General features: G+C 37.1%; 1 pseudogene; it reads right to left on the bottom strand.

The window, feature by feature from the left end:
- Window positions 1–510: 510 nt before the first annotated feature.
- LOC148198498 (uncharacterized) lies at window positions 511–1,197 on the bottom strand (annotated as a pseudogene).
- Window positions 1,198–22,331: the final 21,134 nt, after the last annotated feature.

The raw sequence follows: 22,331 nt of genomic DNA, 5'->3' as shown, positions 1-22,331 counted from the left end.
CTTGTCTTGAAATCCCTTCATTTTATCGCTATATGCGATAACACTTTCTTTCTAATTTGTATTGTGTTTGGAATATCATAATGTTGCTGTTTAAAACAAAACACATGTTATTGATTTGAAAAGATGAAAGAAATAAGTATATCAACAATGTTGTAATTAAACATACCTGAATATCTTGCCATAAGAGGTTCTTGTCGACCTCTGGGACTTAATCCCAAGTTGCATGAAGGATAGAAACATGGCTTTTTGCTGACTTACCCAGATAACTCCTAAACCTATCAGCATTTGGCCCTAATGCCTGACCTGATCTGGGGTCAATGTCAACATGTCTCCTCTGTCCATCAACGCGTCCGAATGTCATATCTGCCAATCGTGTGATGCCTCGACCACGTGTGGTTTGTCCCGATCCTGGTTTTGAGGCTGACATACCTGAAAAATTATACAAGGTTAGTAATAATTCAATTATGATGAACATAAATATAAAGTCAATACAAAAAATATCACAACCTATTAAGATATTGTTTTCTCCCAAATCCCTTCATTGTCATCACTACGAATTTCTTGGATGACATCGAGAACGTCATCAATTGGGTCTTCAATGGGTCTAGATGCAACAGATGTTGTCTTAAGTACATCAAGAGAATCGTCATCATCATGTCCATGCATGTTTTTTCCTTCTAAAACCATTGACCATGTTTTATTCGCTGGATCATTTACGTAAAATATTTGTCTTGCTTGACTAGCCATGATAAATGGTTCATCAGTGTAATTCATCTTGTTCAAGTCTACCAATGTGAAACCAAAGTCATCTGTCATGACACCAGAATTTAGATGAACCCATTTACACTTGAATACTGGGACTCTAAAAGTCACATAATCAACTTCCCATATTTCTTGTATTATTCCAAAATAACTCATGGATGCTGTGATTGGATTTTTGTCTTTAGAACTAGCAAAGTGAACAACCTCAGCTTGTAGTCTGACGCCACTATTTTGAACTCTACTTTTGTCATCTTCTACCTTTGTCTAAAAAGAAATATTGTTTATATAGTACCCACCATATGTAATGACATCTGCGTTCGGTCCACGAGATAACCTCAATAAACTTTCAGAAACATGTGGAGTCGCATAAATCTTTTTCTTAAACCATTGTAAGAAGGTTTTCACATGTTCACTAAGATGCCATTTTTCACTCATTCTTGGGTTTGTTGACTTTATTTCATTAATGTGGTCAGAAATGTAAGGAATCACATCAACAGTGTTGTTTAAGATGTACAAATGAGCTTGGTCAACTTCTTTTCTGCTAACACTTTGAATTCTCACACCTCGAACACCCTTACCTTCACATTTTCCTTCATGTCTGCTCTTGGGAAGACCCACTGGTTCACAAGATGGCATATAACTTGAACAAAATTCAATGGCTTCCTCTGCAATGTATCGCTCTATGATTGAAGCTTCTGGTCTATACTGATTCTTGACATATCCCTTTAAGATCTTCATGTATCTTTCAACTGGGTACATCCACCTTAAGAAGACCGGCTCACATATTCGAATTTCTCTGACTAGATGAACAATCAAATCTACCATGATATCAAAAAAAGAAGGTGGAAAATACATCTCCAATTGACATAGTAGTCTTATTCCTTCATTTTCCAATTCATCTAAACCTCGAGGGTCAACAACTTTCTTACAAATGGCATTAAAGAAAAAACTCAGGCATGTCAGAATACCCCTAACAGAAGGAGGTAATATGCCTCGAATAACAACAGGTAACAATTGTTGCATGAATAGATGACAATCGTGAGACTTTAAACCAACTAACTTTAACTCTTGCATAGAAACAAGGTTACTTATATTTGCAGAATAACCTTGTGGACCTTCACACTTCTTAAACAGTTACAAAAACTTTGTTTTTCTTTTTTAGAAAGTGTGTGACAGGCTAGGGGCAGATAGGTGCGTCTTCCTATTATCTGTGGATGTAACTCAAATCGGATTCCCATGTCAGCCAAATCTTGTCGTGCTTTTATTCCGTCTTTGCTCTTCCCTTTGACGTTTAATAAAGTTTCGATGACACTGTCACAAACATTTTTTTCAATGTGCATCACATCAATACAATGTCTAACATCAAGTTGACACCAATATGAAAGCTTAAAAAATATTGATCGTTTCTTCCAAATGTTTTTTACAAGGGTCCTTTTATGATGTTTTCCAAACACAATGTCAATGTTTTTGACTTCATTGTACACCTCTTCACCATTCCAGGGTCTGCACACAACCTCATCCTCAACACTTCCATTAAATGCTTTTTTCAATCTACGATAAGGATGATAACGAGGAAGGAATTTTCGATGTCTTGTATATACCGTCTTCTGTCCATGCTTCAATTGAAGGTAACTAGTGTTTTCTTCACATATGAGACATGCAAAATGACCTTTAACACTATAACCGCTCAAGTTTCCATACGCTGGAAAATCATTTATAGTGCAAAACAACATTCCACGTAAACGAAACTGTTCCTGAACATGTGAATCAAACACGTCGACCCCTTCTTCCCACAACAATTTCAAATCATCAATTAAAGGTTTTAAGTAAACATCAATGTCATTTCCAAGTTGTCTAGGACCCGATATCATCATGGACAACATCACATATTTTCTCTTCATGCACAACATAGGAAAAAGAATGTAAATCATCAACATAACTGGCCATGAACTGTGTTTGCTACTTAAGTTTCCATAAGGATTCATACCATCAGTTGCAAGTGCAAGTCTTAAGTTTCTTGGATCTGCACCAAACTCTGGAAATTTTTCATCAATCTTTTTCCATTGGGGTGAATCAGCAGGGTGTCGAAGAAGATTATCGCACTTTCTTTCGTCAAAGTGCCATTTAAGGTTCTTTGCATCTTATTTAACAGAAAACATACGTTTGAACCTAGGTATTATAGGCAAATACCACATCAACTTAGCAGGTGCACCATCATTACCTTCATCAGCAGTGTTTCTGTCAGATTTCTTTTTAAAACGAGATAAATCACATGTTGGACAATACTTTAGCGAAGCAAACTCCTTTGTGTACAAAACAAAACCATTAGGACAAGCATGTATCTTTTGATATTCAAGACCCATTGGACATAAAAAATTTTTTGCAAGAACTCCGAAACACCCTTATCATATTGCAAGAACTCCGAAACACCCTTATCATATTCTTCACTGATGCGACCTTCATTCATCCAACTTCGATCCATTCTATGTTTGTAAAATCATCAGTTTAAGTTTTTAACTCTCACATGGTTAGGCCCTACCCATTCAAAAAAATCAATTTTCATAATTTTCTAAGACACGTGCAAAGAAGTCTACATCATAAATTTGATAAGATTTCGGCAGCATTTTGCATTGGTCTCCGAAATACACGAAATGAGAGTAGTCAACGATGACCACAATCAAATATCCATCCGGAGAACAACACAAAAACTGAACCGAAATTTTATCAATCTTATCCATAAACTCCAACTTACATGTTATTGCAAATTACGAAAATTAATTTTCTCAAACTGTCCAATCAGACAATTCAAAATTTAACACAAATGATTAAAAGATTAATCGTTTGTGTTAAATTTCAAACGGGAACTAAGTGTCACTCAATGATTTGATACCTATAATCTAACAATGCAATTATAATAACACAACTAATACATGCATATTCAAAAGCCAATAACACATGCAGACCTTAAAGTCAAAAACATGCATACACAAAACCCAATAACATGTGTACCTAAAAAGCAGATTCCAAATGAAATGGAGGGAAATCGAGGAGTGGACGACCTAAAACGTAGGCCAAAAACAGTCAAAAATGCCGCCCAAGAACACGCAAGAAACTGCACCAAAACGCACCGAAAACTATTTTTAATCGGTCCAAATCAAAGATATTTCATCACAGAACAATTTAGTCGGATTAAAAGTAAATTTAAACGATCCAAAACAGAGAAAACACACCTGGAAAGGCAATGCCGAAGAGTGAAATCGCGGGGAAAACGATGACAGTGAGCGTAACTCCTCGTGGGATCGCGTTTTAGTATAAATGGCACTAGACGTCCGGTACTGGAAGGCACCGACGTTTATAATATTATAAACGTCGGGGCCATAACTAATATGACGTGTTTTGGATTTAAATATTGATATTCGCGGGGGCTTTCAGACGTCCGTTGGAGGGGCCCCGACGTGTATAGGTTAACTTAGTAAAGGTTAACTTAGTAATGGCAGATGGATCTTCAAAGGAACCCTGTGGAATCGCAGAAGATATTATAGTTTGTGTGGGCAAACTCCAGTTCTTGGTAGACTTTGTGGTGATGGAGATGGAGACTGAAAAGATACCCATTATTCTTGGAAGATCGTTTATGAAAACGGCCAAAGCTATCATTGATGTAAACGAAGGTATAGTGGTGCTCCAAGACAGAGAAGAAAGAGTTGTTGTAGATGTTTTCAAGGAAGAGAGGCAGATGCAGGATGAAGAAGCTAGTCATAAAGCTGCATTTCAAGATGTACTCATGACTAGCTCTCAAGATGAAAAGCCCAAGGTTAAAGGTAAACATTGTTTATTGTTTCAGGTACTGGACAAAGAAAAGATTGGAAGAGGAAGGAAAGTTCCTGATGACTGGATGAAAGAACAACTCCAACTGGGTACACCTGTGAGAGTCAAAAACAAATTATGGGTTGTGAAAGGCTATAAAGAAAAGGAGATGATAGAGATAGAGTCTCCATATTCTAGATGAGTCAAAACAATACACCGGTAGCAGTTGAGGAGTTGGTGGAATATGGACATCAACCAGGAAGAAGGAACTTGAACTTTATTGGGTCAAGCTAATGACGTTAAAAGAGCGCTTGCTGGGAGGCAACCCAGTGATTTAAGAACTTTTAATTTGTGGTTTGGTGATGTAATTTTGAACTTTTGGACATTATTTCTGTAAATATTTTGTTGGGATATAGCATCTACTGAAGGATGCTAGGTTTGTTAAGTATCCACTGAAGGATACTAGGTTTGTTACATCTACTGATGGGTGTTGATAAGAAAGTTTTGCACCTACTGATGGGTGTTGGTGGATTTTGGGTCAGGCTCTTGACGTTAAACAAGCGCTACTTGGGAGGCAACCCAGTGGATTGATTATATTTTGTTTGTTCTGCTGTAGTTGCATAATAGGATTTTGCATGAGTAACCTGAACATGTTATTGCAGGGAGTAAGTGAGAGGCATGGGTAGGAGGCACCTAGGTTAAGCTAGGAAGAAGAAGAGCACTTCCCGAAAGTGCCACTGAGCGGCAAACTACCGCTGAGCGGTAGTGCTACAGATTGGGCTTAGGCTTCCCCTAAGCGGAACCCAAGCCCATTAGGGTATTTTTATACCCTAAGCTGCGCCTTAGTTTCTCTTTTCAGATTTTTCTCTGCACACACACTCCTACATACTTTTTCAAAGGTTCTCTACAACTTTTCCCTCATCCCTTTTGAGAAAATCTCTCTTTCACTCATTTTATCACTAGCTTTCCATTTAAGTTTGGGGTAGGAAGAGAGAACATCATAGCTTGAAAGCATTCTCAATTCATCTAGCATCTCTACCCAAGTAAGTCAAGCATTTTTCATTCTAGGGTTCTTGAATGTAAATTTGATTGTTAAACCATGAATCTTTAGGGGTTTTGATTTTTATGCATGATTTGGTGATTTAATTGAAGTTTGAACCAATTAAATTGAATGATTTTGATCTGAAAAACTGAAAATTGCATATGGGTGGAGTTAGGACAGGTTAAAATAAAGTTTTCAAAAATCTGCAGAGTCACCGCTCAGGGGTAAATTGCCGCTGAGCGGCACTCTGACAGACATTAGATTTTTGCTGAATTGTGTTCTGGATTGCTGCACTGGTGGCGTTGAGGGGTGCTTTTTGACCCTCAGCAATGGTTTAGCTTTAAAAATATGTGTTTTTTGTGTGTTACTAATGAATTACAACAATTTTTGGTGGTTTTGTATTTGTGTTTGATGTAGGAATGACATCCTCTTGAGGCAAAAGAATAAAGACCATGGCATCCAAAAGAAAAGAAAAGGAACCAGAACAACCCCATTCTAGTAGGTTCCTATCTCGCAAACATGAAAAGCATTTCAAGGTGGTCCAAGATAGGAGGCTACTGATGGAGAGAAAGGTTGGAATGATACCTAACTTTGCTCCTCAATTTGGAGAGCAATTGTTAGGGAATGATTGGGGAAAGCCAGCCACACACCCTACACCTGCCAATATAGCTGTGGTGAAAGAATTCTACACTAATGCAAGAAACATTGGTGAGTATCCAGTTGAGAATTACCTTGGCTATGTTAGAGGCCATGCTAGTTAAACAAGCGCTACCTGATGGAAAAATTTATGATCACCAAAATATGATGTCACAAACTTGTTTAACAATCGGCAAGTATGACCGAATCGTTTCAAGTAATAAACTCGGTAAGACCAAGTATCGTTCTCCCAAAGGACTCACGGCCTAGTTTAGTTATGTGATTTGTTGATTAGCTAAGACTTAAGAACAAAATAATTGGAGTTTAATATGCAAAAGACGAAAATAAACATGTATGCATGAGGTTGATCAATGGCTAAAACAAAAGACAAGCACTTTCAATGAAATATATTGATGAATATGTTGTTGGGGGTCAATTTCATCTTATCCACTCTCATATATTTTAGGAATTCAACATTCAAGTCATCATTGTTAATGCCACTCTCTAAATTACCTTTCAAGAAGGCTTCTCCCTAATTACGAGTTCATACAATTCCTAGCATTCCTAATAATTAGTTTTTTTAGCACAGGAGCTTAAGGCAACCAATATACTATTGGGAGAAATTACCCGGATCTAGCCCGTACGTTCCCGTATCGACAAAATCAATAATCATGCATTGAATGAGTTAAACAAAGCAAGCATTAAGCAAAGAGGAAAAACCCTAACTAATGATGAAAGAAAGCATAAATCTTAGATTAAGATGCAAGCACAAATTCCATATATGAGAGCTTCAAAAGATTACATTGATTCCCCAACAAACATACAAGGTTTAGTTCACCATATTCATGGTGAACCTAGATGAACAATAATGAAAGAATGAAAGAGATAGAAAAACCCGAGAAAGAGAAGAGGAGAGCTGTCACCATCTCCCAATCTACCCCAAGGGGTGGAAGAGAGAGTGTTTGCTTCGTTTCTGCCAAAGATCCCAAACCCTAAGACATCTAGGTCGTTAAATAGGACATAAAAATAATAGAAAACGGGTCCAAGCCCAAACAGATCATAAAAATCGCAGAAAACTGGCCTAAAACTCGTATGGTTGACTTTTTCCGTATTCTGGTTGACTGGTTGACTTTTTGGTTGACTGGTTGACTTGTCTGGTTGACTGGTTGACTTTTCTGGTTTCTGGTTGACTTTTCTGATTCCATCTCTCTCCTTCTTCACTTCTTTCACTAAATTCACCTTAAAACCTGCACAAAAACACTGAAATCAAGCATAAACCTGTCCAGCTCTCTTATTTCTGAAAATATGGATAAAAGCATGATTTCAAGCAAGTTTCTAAGTGTAAAGGTTGCTTTTTGTGTCAATTTTAAGCATGAAAATAACAGTTTTTCAACTGTTATCACAACCCCAAACTTAGAACTTTGCTTGTCCTCAAGCAAACAAGATGTAACTCAATCTTCAACCAATTCATATGATGGTTCACTCATTCAAAAATCCTCTTTTTCAAGATAAGTAACAACTTCACTCAAACTTAGGACCAAGAGTTCAATCAAGATGTGCACATGCTTTAGTGTTCACAAAGTCATTTAAATTCCAACAAATGCTATTTTTCATGAATGATCAATCAATTAAGCATGGATGTTCATGTGCTTATGGAATATTTCCTCACTAGGTAAAGTGTTTCACTCAACACACAAGTGTATAAGAGGTAAAGTGTTTCACTCATTCACTCCACTATCACAATGTTACATGAATCAACTTTGCCTTTCATTTTACCACAATAAAAAACATTCACAAGCATGCATCATCACAAGGACTTTTCAATGGCTTATAATGTGGCTTGGCTAACAAGAAAATTGGTTTTTCTGGATCACAAAATCCTTGAGTTAAGAGAGTCATAACAACACAATTATTCTTATTCTTCCCAACTTTCTTTTGCATTTGCATTGAGCTTTGCTTCTTTTTCTTTTCTTTTCTTTTCTTTTTTTTTCTTCTTCTTTGCCTATTCTTACTTTTTAGCTCTTAGCTCAATGCTTTTCCTTTTTCATGTTTTCCCAACAACCCCAAACTTGAACATTTAACAATACCACACAAGATCTTCTACTTAACTCAAGGTAAAGATTTTCAATCAAGGGTTTCAGTGTATGTTCAAGGCTAAGGGTTCAAAGGATAGAACACAAAGTGTTCTCTTTTAGTGGGCTAACTTTATGAATCTGGCCAATAAAAAGGGTTCCAACAAATGGCCTTGATCATATGATGCAATACAAGCAATTAATTCAATCATAGAAAACCTGGGCAAAATCATTCATGCTTTTAAAGTAATAGCATTCAATCAATAACAACTCTGGAGCTCAAAACCTCACATGTAAGCTCATTCACATTTGACATACACATCCTGCTTAATTTCACAATCACAATCATAATATCCTGCATTTGTTCACAAAGCTTGTGAATCACCTGTATAGGCATTTTAATGTGCACATCTATCTCAAACATCAATCAATCACTAATCATCATCAAGCATTACTTATCACACAATCACAGTTAATAGCAAACCATCATAACAAACCATGTTTCCAATAGAGTACATCAAACCCTAATCTAAAACAAAAAATAAATAAGTTTAGAAAACTTAAACCAACAAAAGCATAAGCATATGATAGCATTCATCCGTAAATGCTATCTCAGCTCCTCATCAATCTGAGCTGTCCTCTGTATCTTCCTCTTCTTGGATCTTATAGTCTTGATTCTTTTTGCCCGATGAGGAGGCCATCCCTACATCAAACATAATTCACAAAACCAAAAGATACATTGTTAAGCATTAGTAAACCACAATGAAGAAATCAGCCCCTTCAATGATGCTCTCTCCCAACCCCAAACTTAGATGGAAAACTAGTGAGCAAGTGAGTGGAAGGGAGATTTTCTAAAGAGGGATGAGGGAAAAGTTGTAGAGAACCTTTGAAAAGGTATGTAGGAGTGTGTGTGCAGAGAAAAGCCTGAAAATAAACGCATTTGCGCATCTTAGGGTATAAAAATACCCTAATGGGCTCGGATCCCGCTAGGGGGAACTAAAGCCCATTCTGCGAGAGTACCGCTAAGCGGTAATTTGCCGCTCAGCGGCACTTTCGTGTTGTGCCTTTCTTCTTCCTAGCTTACCTTAGGTGCCTTCTACTCATGCCCCTGACTTGCTCCCTACAATTAAGTTCTCAGATCACTCAAACATTCAATCCCTATCATGCAACTAAAGCAGAATCAAAACAAACAATACAGATAAAATCAATCAACTGGGTTGCCTCCCAGGTAGCGCTTGTTTAACGTCACGAGCCTGACCCAAAATCCTCCAGCACCCTTCATTAGATGCAAATCTTTCTTACCAACACCCATCAGTAGGTGTATACAAACATAGTATACTTCAGTAGATACTCTTCCGCCTAACATCCATCAGTAGATGTAAACCCTGTAACAAACTTATAACAAAAACAAAAATACCCAAAAGTTCAAAATTACATCACCAAACAAAAAATTAAAAGTTCTTAAATCACTGGGTTGCCTCCCAGCAAGCGCTCTTTTAACGTCACTAGCTTGACCCAATAAAGCTCATGTTCCACCTTCTTTTTCTTCTTTCTACTGAACTTCTTCAGAAATTTGATCAAACCAGGAACCTGTTGCAATGTCTTAATCATAGGAACTTTAATCTCCAATTTCTTGAAGATTTCCATGAGGCACTTAAATTTCTTTTCCTTCCTATGATACTTCTTTGGATGAGGAAGAGGTTTTTCATATGATTCTTTCTTTTTTTCTCTCGTCCTCTTTTTCTTTTCTCTCACTTTCTTTTTTTCTTTTCTTTTTCTACTCACTTTCTCAATCTTCACACAAATTTTCTCTTCTTCTTTCTCTTCTCTCTCTTTTCTCTCTTCTCTCTCTTCTTTTTCCAACTCAACTTTTTCAACATTTACACTCACTAGCACTTCACACTCTTCCCTGGGGTTAACCTCAGTATTAGCCCCAAAATTTTTGTCAGGCCTTTCTTCCAATTGCTTGGTAATCTGACCCATTTGAATCTCCAAGTTCTTAATAGCGGCTTCAGTGCTCTTTTGAGTAGATTCAGTTTTCTGTATGAACTGATGAAGAGTTTCTTCCATCCTTATTGACCTTTCGTTAAGTATAGAAATTTGTTGCCATAAGGTTGGTTGTTGCTGTTGCTTATTGAATTGCCCAGTTTGTCCAGCTTGCCCAGTTTGTCCGTGACCAATACTTGAGTGTGGTTTCCACCCTTGATTATAGTTCCCTTGACGGTATTGATTGGTCATGTAGTTTACATCCTCTACGGCTTCTACTGGAAAGGCACATTGACCATTAATATGGTCGCCTCCACACAATTCACGCATCTTTGGTTGAACCTGTGCAACAGTCTTTAACTCTTTTGGCAGTTGTGCAAGTATCTTTGTGAGATTCTCCAATTGTTGAGTTAGTATCTTGTTCTAAGCTAGCAAGGCATCATTGGATTGCAATTGTAGAACTCCTTTTTGTTGTATAGGAGCTCCTCTTTCACTGTTGAGCTCATTGTCACTAGTAGCCATATTGTCAATGATTTCTGTAGCTTCCTCTGGAGTTTTCCATTTGATATTTCCTCCTGCTGAGGCGTCAAGCATCATCTTGGTTTGTGAACCAAGACCTCCAAGGAAGATTAGGACTACTTCCACTTCGTCAAATCCATGTGTGGGTGTCTTTCTTAATAAGCTTTTATATCTGTCCCATGCATGCCCGAGTGATTCTTCCATGCCCTGCCTGAATGAAGAAATCTCTTGCTTGCCTTTGTTGACCTTGGAAGAATTGAGTGCCCATATAGTTAAATTCTTGACCGAATTGCATCCTGCATGCATTAGGCACAAAACTCTAGAAAATATTTATTAGCACAAAAAGATAGAGAAGATACAAAGAATAAAAGATAAGAAGATAAATGATAGAAAGATAGAAGATACAAATAAAAACAGAAAATAGAAAAATAAAAACAGAAAACAGAAAAAAATAAAAAAATAAAAAATAAAAAATATAAACAAAAAACGAAAAAAAAAAAAAAATAAATAAAAACAGAAAAAAAAATAAAAAATAAAAACAGAAAAGAAAAAAAATAAAAAATAAAAATAGAAAACAAAAAATAAAATAAAATAAATAGAAAAATAAAACAAAATAAAATAATAACCGAAAAATACAAACAAAAAATAAAATAAAATAAAATAAAATCAAATCAAATCAAATCAAATCAAATCAAATCAAAATAAAATAAAATCAAAACAAAAAATAAAACAAAATAAAATAATAACCAAAAAATAAAAACAGAAAATAAAATAAAATCAAATCAAATAAGATAAAATAAAATAAAATCTAATCTAATCAAATCAAATAAAATAAAATCAAATCAAATCAAGTAAGATAAAATAAGATAAAAATAGAAAATAAAAACAGAAATTCAAAATTAAAGTCAAAGATAATTAATAATCACACAAATTAACCAGTTAAACCACGAGTCCCCGGCAACGGCGCCAAAAACTTGATGGACAAATTTATGATCACCAAAATATGATGTCACAAACTTGTTTAACAATCGGCAAGTATGACCGAATCGTTTCAAGTAATAAACTCGGTAAGACCAAGTATCGTTCTCCCAAAGGACTCACGGCCTAGTTTAGTTATGTGATTTGTTGATTAGCTAAGACTTAAGAACAAAATAATTGGAGTTTAATATGCAAAAGACGAAAATAAACATGTATGCATGAGGTTGATCAATGGCTAAAACAAAAGACAAGCACTTTCAATGAAATATATTGATGAATATGTTGTTGGGGGTCAATTTCATCTTATCCACTCTCATATATTTTAGGAATTCAACATTCAAGTCATCATTGTTAATGCCACTCTCTAAATTACCTTTCAAGAAGGCTTCTCCCTAATTACGAGTTCATACAATTCCTAGCATTCCTAATAATTAGTTTTTTTAGCACAGGAGCTTAAGGCAACCAATATACTATTGGGAGAAATTCCCCGGATCTAGACTTCCCCGTACATTCCCGTATCGACAAAATCAATAATCATGCATTGAATGAGTTAAACAAAGCAAGCATTAAGCAAAGAGGAAAAACCCTAACTAATGATGAAAGAAAGCATAAATTTTAGATTAAGATGCAAGCACAAATTCCATATATGAGAGCTTCAAAAGATTACATTGATTCCCCAACAAACATACAAGGTTTAGTTCACCATATTCATGGTGAACCTAGATGAACAATAATGAAAGAATGAAAGAGATAGAAAAACCCGAGAAAGAGAAGAGGAGAGTTGTCACCATCTCCCAATCTACCCCAAGGGGTGGAAGAGAGAGTGTTTGCTTCGTTTCTGCCAAAGATCCCAAACCCTAAGACATCTAGGTCGTTAAATAGGACATAAAAATAATAGAAAACGGGTCCAAGCCCAAACAGATCATAAAAATCGCAGAAAACTGGCCCAAAACTCGTATGGTTGACTTTTTCCGTATTCTGGTTGACTGGTTGACTTTTTGGTTGACTGGTTGACTTTTCTGGTTGACTGGTTGACTTTTCTGGTTTCTGGTTGACTTTTCTGATTCCATCTCTCTCCTTCTTCACTTCTTTCACTAAATTCACCTTAAAACCTGCACAAAAACACTGAAATCAAGCATAAACCTGTCCAGCTCTCTTATTTCTGAAAATATGGATAAAAGCATGATTTCAGGCAAGTTTCTAAGTGTAAAGGTTGCTTTTTGTGTCAATTTTAAGCATGAAAATAACAGTTTTTCAACTGTTATCACTACCTGGGAGGCAACCCAGTTGATTTATTATATTTCTGTTCGTTCTGCTTTAGTTGCATGATAGGGATTTGCATAAGTGATCTGAGAATTTAATTGCAGGGAACCAGTGAGGGGGCATGAGCAGGATGCACTTAGGTTAAGCTAGGGAGAAGAAGAACAGTTCCCGAAAGTGCCGCTGAGTGGTAGTGTCGCAGAATGGGCTTAGGTTGCCCCTTAGCGGAACCCGAGCCCATTAGGGAATTTGTATACCATAAGATGCGCTTTAGCTTCTCTTTTCAAAGTCTTCTCTGCACACACACTCCTACATACTTTTTCAAAGGTTCTCTACAACTTTTCCCTCATCCCTCTTGAGAAAATCTCCTTTTCACTCACTTTCTCACTAGTTTTCCATCTAAGTTTGGGGTTGGAAGAGAGCATCATAGCTTGAAAGCATTCTCATATCATCTAGCATCTCCACCCAAGTAAGTCAAGCATTTTTCATTCTAGGGTTCTTGAGTTTGAATTTGATTGTTAAAGCATGAATCTTTAGGGGTTTTGATTTCTATGCATGATTTGATGATTTAATTCTGGAAAACTGAAAATTGCATATGGGTGGAGTTAGGACATGTTAAAAATGAAGTTTTCAAAAATCTGCAGAGTCACCGCTCAAGGGTAAATTACCGCTGAGCAGCACTCGGACAGACATGCTGTTTTTGCTGAGTTGCGTTCTGGATTGCTGCACTGGTGGCGTTGAGGAATGATTTGGACCCTCAGCGGTGGTTTAGCTTCGATATACGGTGTTGTCTGTGTTTTACTAATGATTAACAACATGTTTTGTGGTTTTGTATCTGTGTTTGATGTAGGAATGACATCCTCTTCAGGCAAAAGAATAAAGACCATGGCATCCAAAAGAAAAGAAAAGGAACCAGAACAACCCCATTCTAGTAGGTTCTTATCTCGCAAACATGAGAAACACTTTAAGGTGGTCCAAGATAGGAGACTACTTATGGAGAGAAAGGTTGGAATGATACCTAACTTTGCTCCTCAATTTGGACAGCAATTGTTAGGGAATGATTGGGGGAAGCTAGCCACATACCCTACACCTGCCAATATAGCTGTGGTGAAAGAATTCTACACTAATGCAAGAAAGATTGGTGATTATCCAGCTTAGAATTACCTAGGCTATGTCAGAGGCCATGCTATTAGGTATGATCCTGATTCCATCAACAAGTTCTTGGATACTGTGTGGGCTGGTGAGCAGTGCCAGTTTGCTCTTTGTATGGAAGAAGGCGCTGAATTTGATGATGTGGAGAGAGTTTTATGTGTACCTGGAGGACATTTTCAGAGGAATAGAACTGGCGCTGTGGTGAACATTAGGAGAACTGACTTGACTCCTCTTGCAAAGTATTGGATGGCATTTTCTCATGCCAACACTCAACCATGTTCTCATGTGTCAGACATTACTCTTAGCAGGGAACTCCTCCTGTACTGTGCAATCAGGAACTTGAATGTTAATATTGAACAGGTAATAGCTGATGAGATAAGGGTGTGTGCTAACACAACAAATAGCAAAGCACCCTTAGGACATCCTTCTTTAATCACACACCTCTGCAAGATAGTTGGGGTGGATACTTTTGCTCCACCATTTGAAAGGCCAAGGAAAGCAATTGATGAGGCTTATTATAGACAATATTGTGGAGGTGAGGAAGCAGCTCAGCCAGTTCCACCACGCCGTACTCGCAGAGAAAGAGGGCAAGCACAGAGTCAGGCATCTGCTGAGACACATGAAGTAGAACCTTTCCAAATGAGGGACATGTACATGTCTCTTCTAGGTGCGCAGTTACAGTCTATCCACAGAGGGCAGGTGGGCACTGCTGAGATGATTGTTGGAATGTATGATACACCTCCAGCACACAGGTGGACTATGGAGGAGTTTCATAATGTGGTAGCTTGGCCAGAAGAGCAGGTACAAGGCAGCATAGCTGGAGCAGCTGAAGCTTCAGCTATGGAGATGGATGAAGATGATGCTGATGATTATGATGCATTTGAGGATGCTGAAGATGAGGAAGAAGAGGAGGATACAGATGACAGCTAAGATTGATGAGGAGCTGAGATAGCATTTACTGATGAATGCTATCATAACTAGAGCAGGACTTATGTTTTTGTTTGGTTTTGTGTTCTGAATTTATCTACTTTTGTTTTATAATAGGGTTTGATGTACTCAATTGAAAACTTTGTCTGTTATGATGGTTTGCTTATAATAGTGATTGTTTGATAAGTAATGCTTGATGATGCTTTGATATAGATTGATGTTGAGAATGTGCACATTATATGCTTATACAGGTGGTTCACAAGCAGTGTGAACAAATGCATGATGTTGTGATTGTGATTATGATATTAAGCAGGATGTGTATATGTGTTCTATCCTTTGAACCCTTAGCCTTGAATATGATTTGAAAACCCTTGTTGAAAAGCTTTACCTTGAGTTAAGATGAGAATATTTTGTGGTAGGTATAAATGTTCAAGTTTGGGGTTGTTGGAAAATAAAAAGGGAAATTGAAAGCATTGAGCTAAGAGCTAAGAATTAAGTATGTGAGAAGAAAAAGAAAAAGAGAAAGAAAAGAAAAGAAAAAGCAAAGCTCAATGCAAAAGAAAGTTGGGAATAAATAAGAATGATTGTGTTTATATGTTTCTCTTAACTCAAGGGTTTTGTGATCTAGAAAAACCAATTTTCTTGTTAGCCCAGCCACGTTATAAGCCATAGAAAAGTCCTTGTGATGATGCTTGCTGGTAAGTGTTTTTGATTGTGGTTAAATGAAAGGCAAAGTTGATTCATGTGACATTGTGATAGTAGAGTGAATGAGTGAATACCTCTTATACACTTGTGTGCTTGAGTGAAACACTTTATCTAGTGAGGAAAGATTACATGAATACATAAGAACATCCATGCTTAGTTGATTGATCATTCATGAAAAATAGCATTTGTTGGATATTAAGTGACTTTGTGAACACCAAAGCACGTGCACGTCTTGATTGAAATCTTTGTCATGAGTTTGATTAAAGTTTCTACTTATCTTGAAAAGAGGATTTTTGAATGAGTAAACCATTATACAAATTGGTAGAAGATTGAGTTACATCTTGTTTGCTTGAGGACAAGCAAAGTTCTAAGTTTGGGGTTGTGATAACAGTTGAAAAACTGTTATTTTCATGCTTAAAATTGATACTAAAAGCAACCTTTAACACTTAGAAACTAGCTTGAAATCATGCTTTTAGGTATATTTTTAGAAATAAGAGAGCTGGACAGGTTTATGCTTGATTTCAGTGTTTTATGCAGGTTTTAAGGTGAATTTGGTGAAAGAAGTGAAGAAGGATAGAGATGGAATCTGAAAAGACATAAAAAAGTGCAAAAGGAGAAGCTGTAATTACCGCTCAGCGGTAGTTTACCGCTGCGCAGCACTCAGAAACCCACGTTGGCTCCGTTGAGGGGTGAAAAGGCCGCTGAGGGGAGGAAAACAACTCATGCACTTACCGCTGAGCGACACTATTTTGGGCTTGGGCCTAATTTTGTGTAATTTTAGAATAGTATATAAGCTTTAAGACGTCCTAGGGTTTGTATCTTTGGTTGAGACGAAGCAAACACTCTCTTTTTTCACCCCTTCAAGGAAGATCTTGGATGCTCAGGCTACCTCCTCATCTTTCTAGGGTTCTATCTTTCTTTCATTCATTATTGTTCATCTAGTTTCACCATGAATATGGTGAACTAAACCTTGTATTGTTGTTGGGGAATCAATGTAGTCTTGTGAAACTCTCATATATGGAATTTGTGTTTTAACATCTTATATTAAGATACATGCTTTCTTTCATCTTTAGTTAGGGATTTTCCTCTTTGCTTAATGCTTGCTTTATTTAACTCATTCATTGCCATGATTATTGATTTTGTCGATATGGGAACGTACGGGGAAATCTAGATCCGGGGAATTTCTCCCAATAGCATATTGGTTGCCTTTAAGCTCCTGCACTTCAGAACTAATTACTAGGAATGCTAGGAATTGTATGAACTCGTAATTAAGGATAGGCCTTCTTGCAAGGTGATTTAAAGAGTGGCATTAGCAATTGATGAAAAGAATGATGAATTCCTAAAGTATATGAGAGTGAACAAGATGAAATTGATAACCCCAAAAACATACTCATCCATTTAATTCATTAAAGTGTTTGTTTTCCTCTTTTCCACTGATCAACATTCATGCATACATGTTTAATTACTGTCTTTTGCATTTAAACCCTACAATCAATTGTTAACAAGTCTTAAATAATCAACAAATCATATAGCTAACTAGGCCGTGAGTCCTTTGGGAAAACGATACTTGGTCTTACCTAGTTTTATTACTTAATACGATTCGGTCACACTTGCCGATTGTTAAACAAGTTTGTGGCGCCATTTTCGGTGTTCATAAATTTGTCATCACCTGTATCTCCAAATTTCTAATTGCAGCTTTAGTGCTTTTATGGTTTGAGATAGTCACCTGAATAAATTGTTGAAGAGTTTCTTCAAGCTTGGATGATTTCTCATTCAATGTAGATACTTGTTGCCATATTGATGGTTGCTGTTGTGGTCTATTGACTTGTCCTGCTTGTCCAGCTTGTCCATTCTGACCTTGACCCATGCTTGGGAGAGGTTTCCACCCTTGGGTGTAGTTCCCTTGGCGGTATTGAAATTGATTGGCCATAAAATTGACATCTTCTAAGGCCACCACTAGAAAAGTGCATTGACCATTGATATGGTCACCACCACATAGTTCACAAAGTTGTTGTTGAACCTGCAACGTTCTTTATCTCCTTTGGCAACTGAGCAAGTGTTTATGTCAAATTCTCCAACTGTTAAGTTATGATTTTGTTCTGCGCAAGGAAGGCATCATTTGATTGTAATTGTAGAACTCCCTTCTGTTGAATTGGAGCTCCTCTCTCATTATGCATCTCATTATCATTAGTAGCCATGTTGTCAATCAATTCATTGGCTTCCTCTAGAGTCTTGCATTTAATATTACCTCCAGTTGAGGCATCTAGCATCAACTTGGTTTGTAAACCAAGACCTCCAAGGAAAAGAAGGACTACTGTTGCTTCGTCAAAGCCATGAGTGGGTGTCTTTCTCAACAAGCTCTTGTACCTATCCCATGCTTGACCTAGCGTCTCCTCCATGCCTTGCCTAAAAGAAGAAATCTCTTGCTTCCCTTTATTGATTTTGGATTGCGGGAAGTACTTGTTTAAGAACTTTGAAACCACATCTTCCCATTCAGTAAAGCTATCCTCCAGGAAATAATTCAACCATAGCTTTGAATTGCCTCCCAATGAGAAAGGAAACAAACTTAGCTTTATTGCATCATCCGACACACCATTGATCTTTACAGTGTTGCAAATCTCGTTGAATGTGGTTAAATGCTAATATGGACTTTCATGTGACAGTCATTAAATTGGTTGCTCTTCACCAATTGTATCAACGCCAGTTTCACCTCCATGTTTGCCGCATTGACCCTCGACCTAGCAATGCTATTAAAGTGATGAGGGTCAACAACATTGGTGTAATCCGCCAGAGTACGTCTACTATTTTCTCTTCAGTCATCTCTTTAGTGCTCTAGTTAGACCTTTGTGGTGAGGGTTGTAGAAGTGTTTCCGGAGAAGGGAATAATTCTTTAGATGTTTGGATCCTCCTTCTCCTTCTACTTTCATCCAATCCTTGAAGAAGAGGTTCTGAAATTTTCTTGCTCCTACTCTAAATTGTATCCTGCAACACAAGAACACAAAACCCTAGAAACAATTGTTACCACAAAAAGATAAAAAATATAAACTAAAAAGATAACAAGATAAAAAGATAAAAACAAAAAGATAGAAAGGTAAAACAAAAAGATAAAAAGATAAACAAAAAAGATAAAAAGATAAAAATCAAGTCAAAATTAATCAATAATCACACAAATAGAATAGTTAAACCACGAGTCCCCGGCAACGGCGCCAAAACCTTGTTAACACTCGGCAAGTGTACCGAATCATATCAAGTAATAATAAAATGGTAAGACCAAGTATCGTTTCCCAAAGGACTCACGGCCTAAACAGTTATGTGATTTGTTGATTAAATTGGACTTGTAAACGAAACCTTGTAAGTTTAGATGCAAATACTGAAAAATAAATATGAATGCATGTGTTGATTGATTGGATCGAAAGAAGAAAAAGTGATTGATGTAAAATATGAATGATTATGTTGTTGGGGTTTCCGATTCATCCTATCCACTCTCATGTATTCAAGAATTCATCTTTCTTCATTAATGTTAATGTCACTTTCTAATTTACCTTAAACGCAATGTCTCGGTGAAGAAAGTCTACTCCTAATCACTAGTTTACAATGTCTTGTCTCCCTAGCAATTATTCATGCATTACATTCGCACAGAAGCTTAAAGGAAACCAATCCTCTTATCCCTATGTCTAGGTAATATTGCTCTTGGGAGAATTTCCTCAGTTCTAGATGTACCTATATCTGTCCATATAGATAACATCAATGATCATGCAATTCAATAAGTTAAACAAAGCATGCATAGAGTATAGAAGAAAAACCCTAACAATTAATGAAAGAAGGCATATAAATTAAAGAATCAATTCAATACATGAGAGTTTCAAAGGATTACATCGGTTCCCCAATAACAATGAAAGTTTAGTTCACCATAGACATGGTGAAACTAGATGAAAAACAATGAAAGAATGAAAGATAGAACCCTAGAAGTTGAAGAATAGAGCTTGAGCATCCAAAACCCTCCTCCAAGGGGTGAAGAAAATGTGATTTCGCCTCTTTCTATCCAAAGATACTAACCTTAGGTCGACTAAAACCTTATATAGTTTCCTAAAAATTACATAAATAGGCCCAAGCCCAAATAAATGGCGCTCAGCGGTAAGTGCGATGATGAGTGCATATTTATGCCCACATTTATGCTTTAAAATACAAATTTTTGATAGGATAATTGTGCTTAAATGATTGATTTTAAGTGAATTTGTGATGATTGGAATTGTTGGGTTTGGGAATTAAAGAGACGTAAAAAGTGAGTTTTAGCGCATAAAATATTCTTGGATGTTCTTACGTTTATTTGTGTAGCTGAAATTATAAGTTCTATTGGTCCAAATGGCAATTCAAGGCCCAAAATCAGATTTTATATGGAAAATAATGTACAGATGGGCGAAACAGGCAACTTTTACCCTTGCACCTCCCAATTTCCCTACATACACCCCTCTTCTCTTAAACAAGCCCAATACTAAGCCAAACAGTAACCCTATTCTAAATACACCTCCTAAATTTACCTACCCATACCCCTCCTAGGCTAGACTCCACCAGATCATGCCACGTGTCCAAATCCTCCCCACACAGATCTAGCCAACCACATGCCGCCACATCAGCCCTAACCTATGAGCATCATCTTCCAACTTCTCCACAGAAACCCTAGTCGCCAATGCCGCCAATGTCGTAAGCCGTCGTTCTGCTTCTGCCGTACCATCCTCATCGCCGGCCAACTTCTTCTCCCTCCTTTGTCATCGAAAGCCCAACGCCACTGCCGTGCCGCCGTCACCACCACGCCGCGACCTCCGTTCATCTTCTCCCTTCTCAAAACCAAATTGCGCCACCATCTCCATGCCGCCGTGAAGCCGCCGCGCACTCCTCCTCCTTCATCACGAAGTTCTCCACCCAAAGCCACCATCACTTCGCGAGCCTCCTTGCCGTTTCCATGATCGGACAATCTTCAGGCCACCATCTTCCTCGTCGCGCCGCCAACACCAAAGCGCGACATCCATAGCAGCCACCGAGAAACCGCGCCTCCGCTGCCTTCATTCTCATCATCGTATTCGCATCTCCACCTGAAAAGCAAAGAAAGCCAAATGCACACAGCAAAACCCAATCTCTCCCCACCATCGCGAGACCTAGCCGCTGCTATCTCCTCCAAGCCAGCATCCAAAACGGCCACCACGAGCTTCTTCTACACAACGGCGGAAGCGGGAACGTAGGGGGAAGCCCTTTCCCCAATTCTGAACCCTAATTTTGGGTAGGGAGGAGCCTGACCCGTGTCGATCTCCCATTGGGCGCATCCACCTCTGGTCAAAGCTGGTCAATAAGCCTTCTCTAGTCAAAGTCTGGTCAACTGAGGGGCTTTCTTGCAATTTCAGAAATTCAGAAGGGGCTAAAGTGCAGATAGAGACAATTTCAGGGCATTTGTGCAATTTTGGAAATTCAGAAAAGCTTAAAGATAAAATTCAGTTGTTGAATTAATTTAATTTGGGAATATCAACCGAAAATATCTTCTAAATAATGTTATAATTATCTAAATCTTTTAGTTATTTGGAAGATATAAGATAAAAGATTCTATCAACTGAATACTTAGAGTCCAAGCCCAATCAAGCCTTATATAAAGAGACCCAGGGACTTCACTTAATTCATTCACTCTCTCATACTCCTCTCACTTTTCTTTCATCTTGTATTCAACTCCATTCATGGAGAGCTATGCATCTAGGGCTATTCTGCTGTAATTCCATGACGGATTCTGAGGTTACGTTCAGTTAATGCAATTGTTTACTTTGATTATTGATTTAAGTTGTTCTCTCTATGTCTTTCATCTCTCTATCTTGTTAAAAGTAAAGATTTTTGCATCATAATGTGTTTGAATCTACATGCATATTGATTATATGAGTTCTAGGGTTTCTAGGTTTAATTGAGAATTTACTTTGATTTAATTTAGAACTTTCATATGATTAAATGGTTTTTACTATCAATTGAGAATGTACTTTGGTTGATTAGTAATAATTTCAACTATAATTAATTGAGAATTTACTTTGATTGATTAGCTTTTAATTTTGTTAGGAGATTTAAGAATAGACATTATTAAACACAATAAAATTTGATTGAGAATGTACTTTGGTTGAATTTATTGTGAATAATCTAGAAAGGTTTTGCATTTGATTGAGAATTTACTTTGGTTAAATGCATGATCGCCCTCAAATTAAGTAAGAATGTACTTTAATTAATTTGAAACTTAAACAATAATCAATTGAACAATTATCCCTGAATAACCGATGATGAATCTATCTTGGAAAAGCAGTGGAATTAGTTTATTTCATCGTAACTGTTTTTAAGTCTCTTATTTGTTCTTTAAACATTCTTAAACCATTACTTTTATTCTTAAGCATTGCATTCATAAGAATCAGATATTCGAAAGCAATTCCGTGTTCGTTGGGAGACGACTCAGGGTTACTTTAACCCTA

Source organism: Vigna umbellata, chromosome 5 (assembly GCF_029865625.1).
Source record: "Vigna umbellata cultivar VRB3 chromosome 5, Vumbellata_1.0, whole genome shotgun sequence".
Classification (NCBI taxonomy): domain Eukaryota; kingdom Viridiplantae; phylum Streptophyta; class Magnoliopsida; order Fabales; family Fabaceae; genus Vigna; species Vigna umbellata.
Note: the sequence above shows the minus strand (reverse complement) of the source record. Positions and strands in the feature narration are given on the sequence as shown.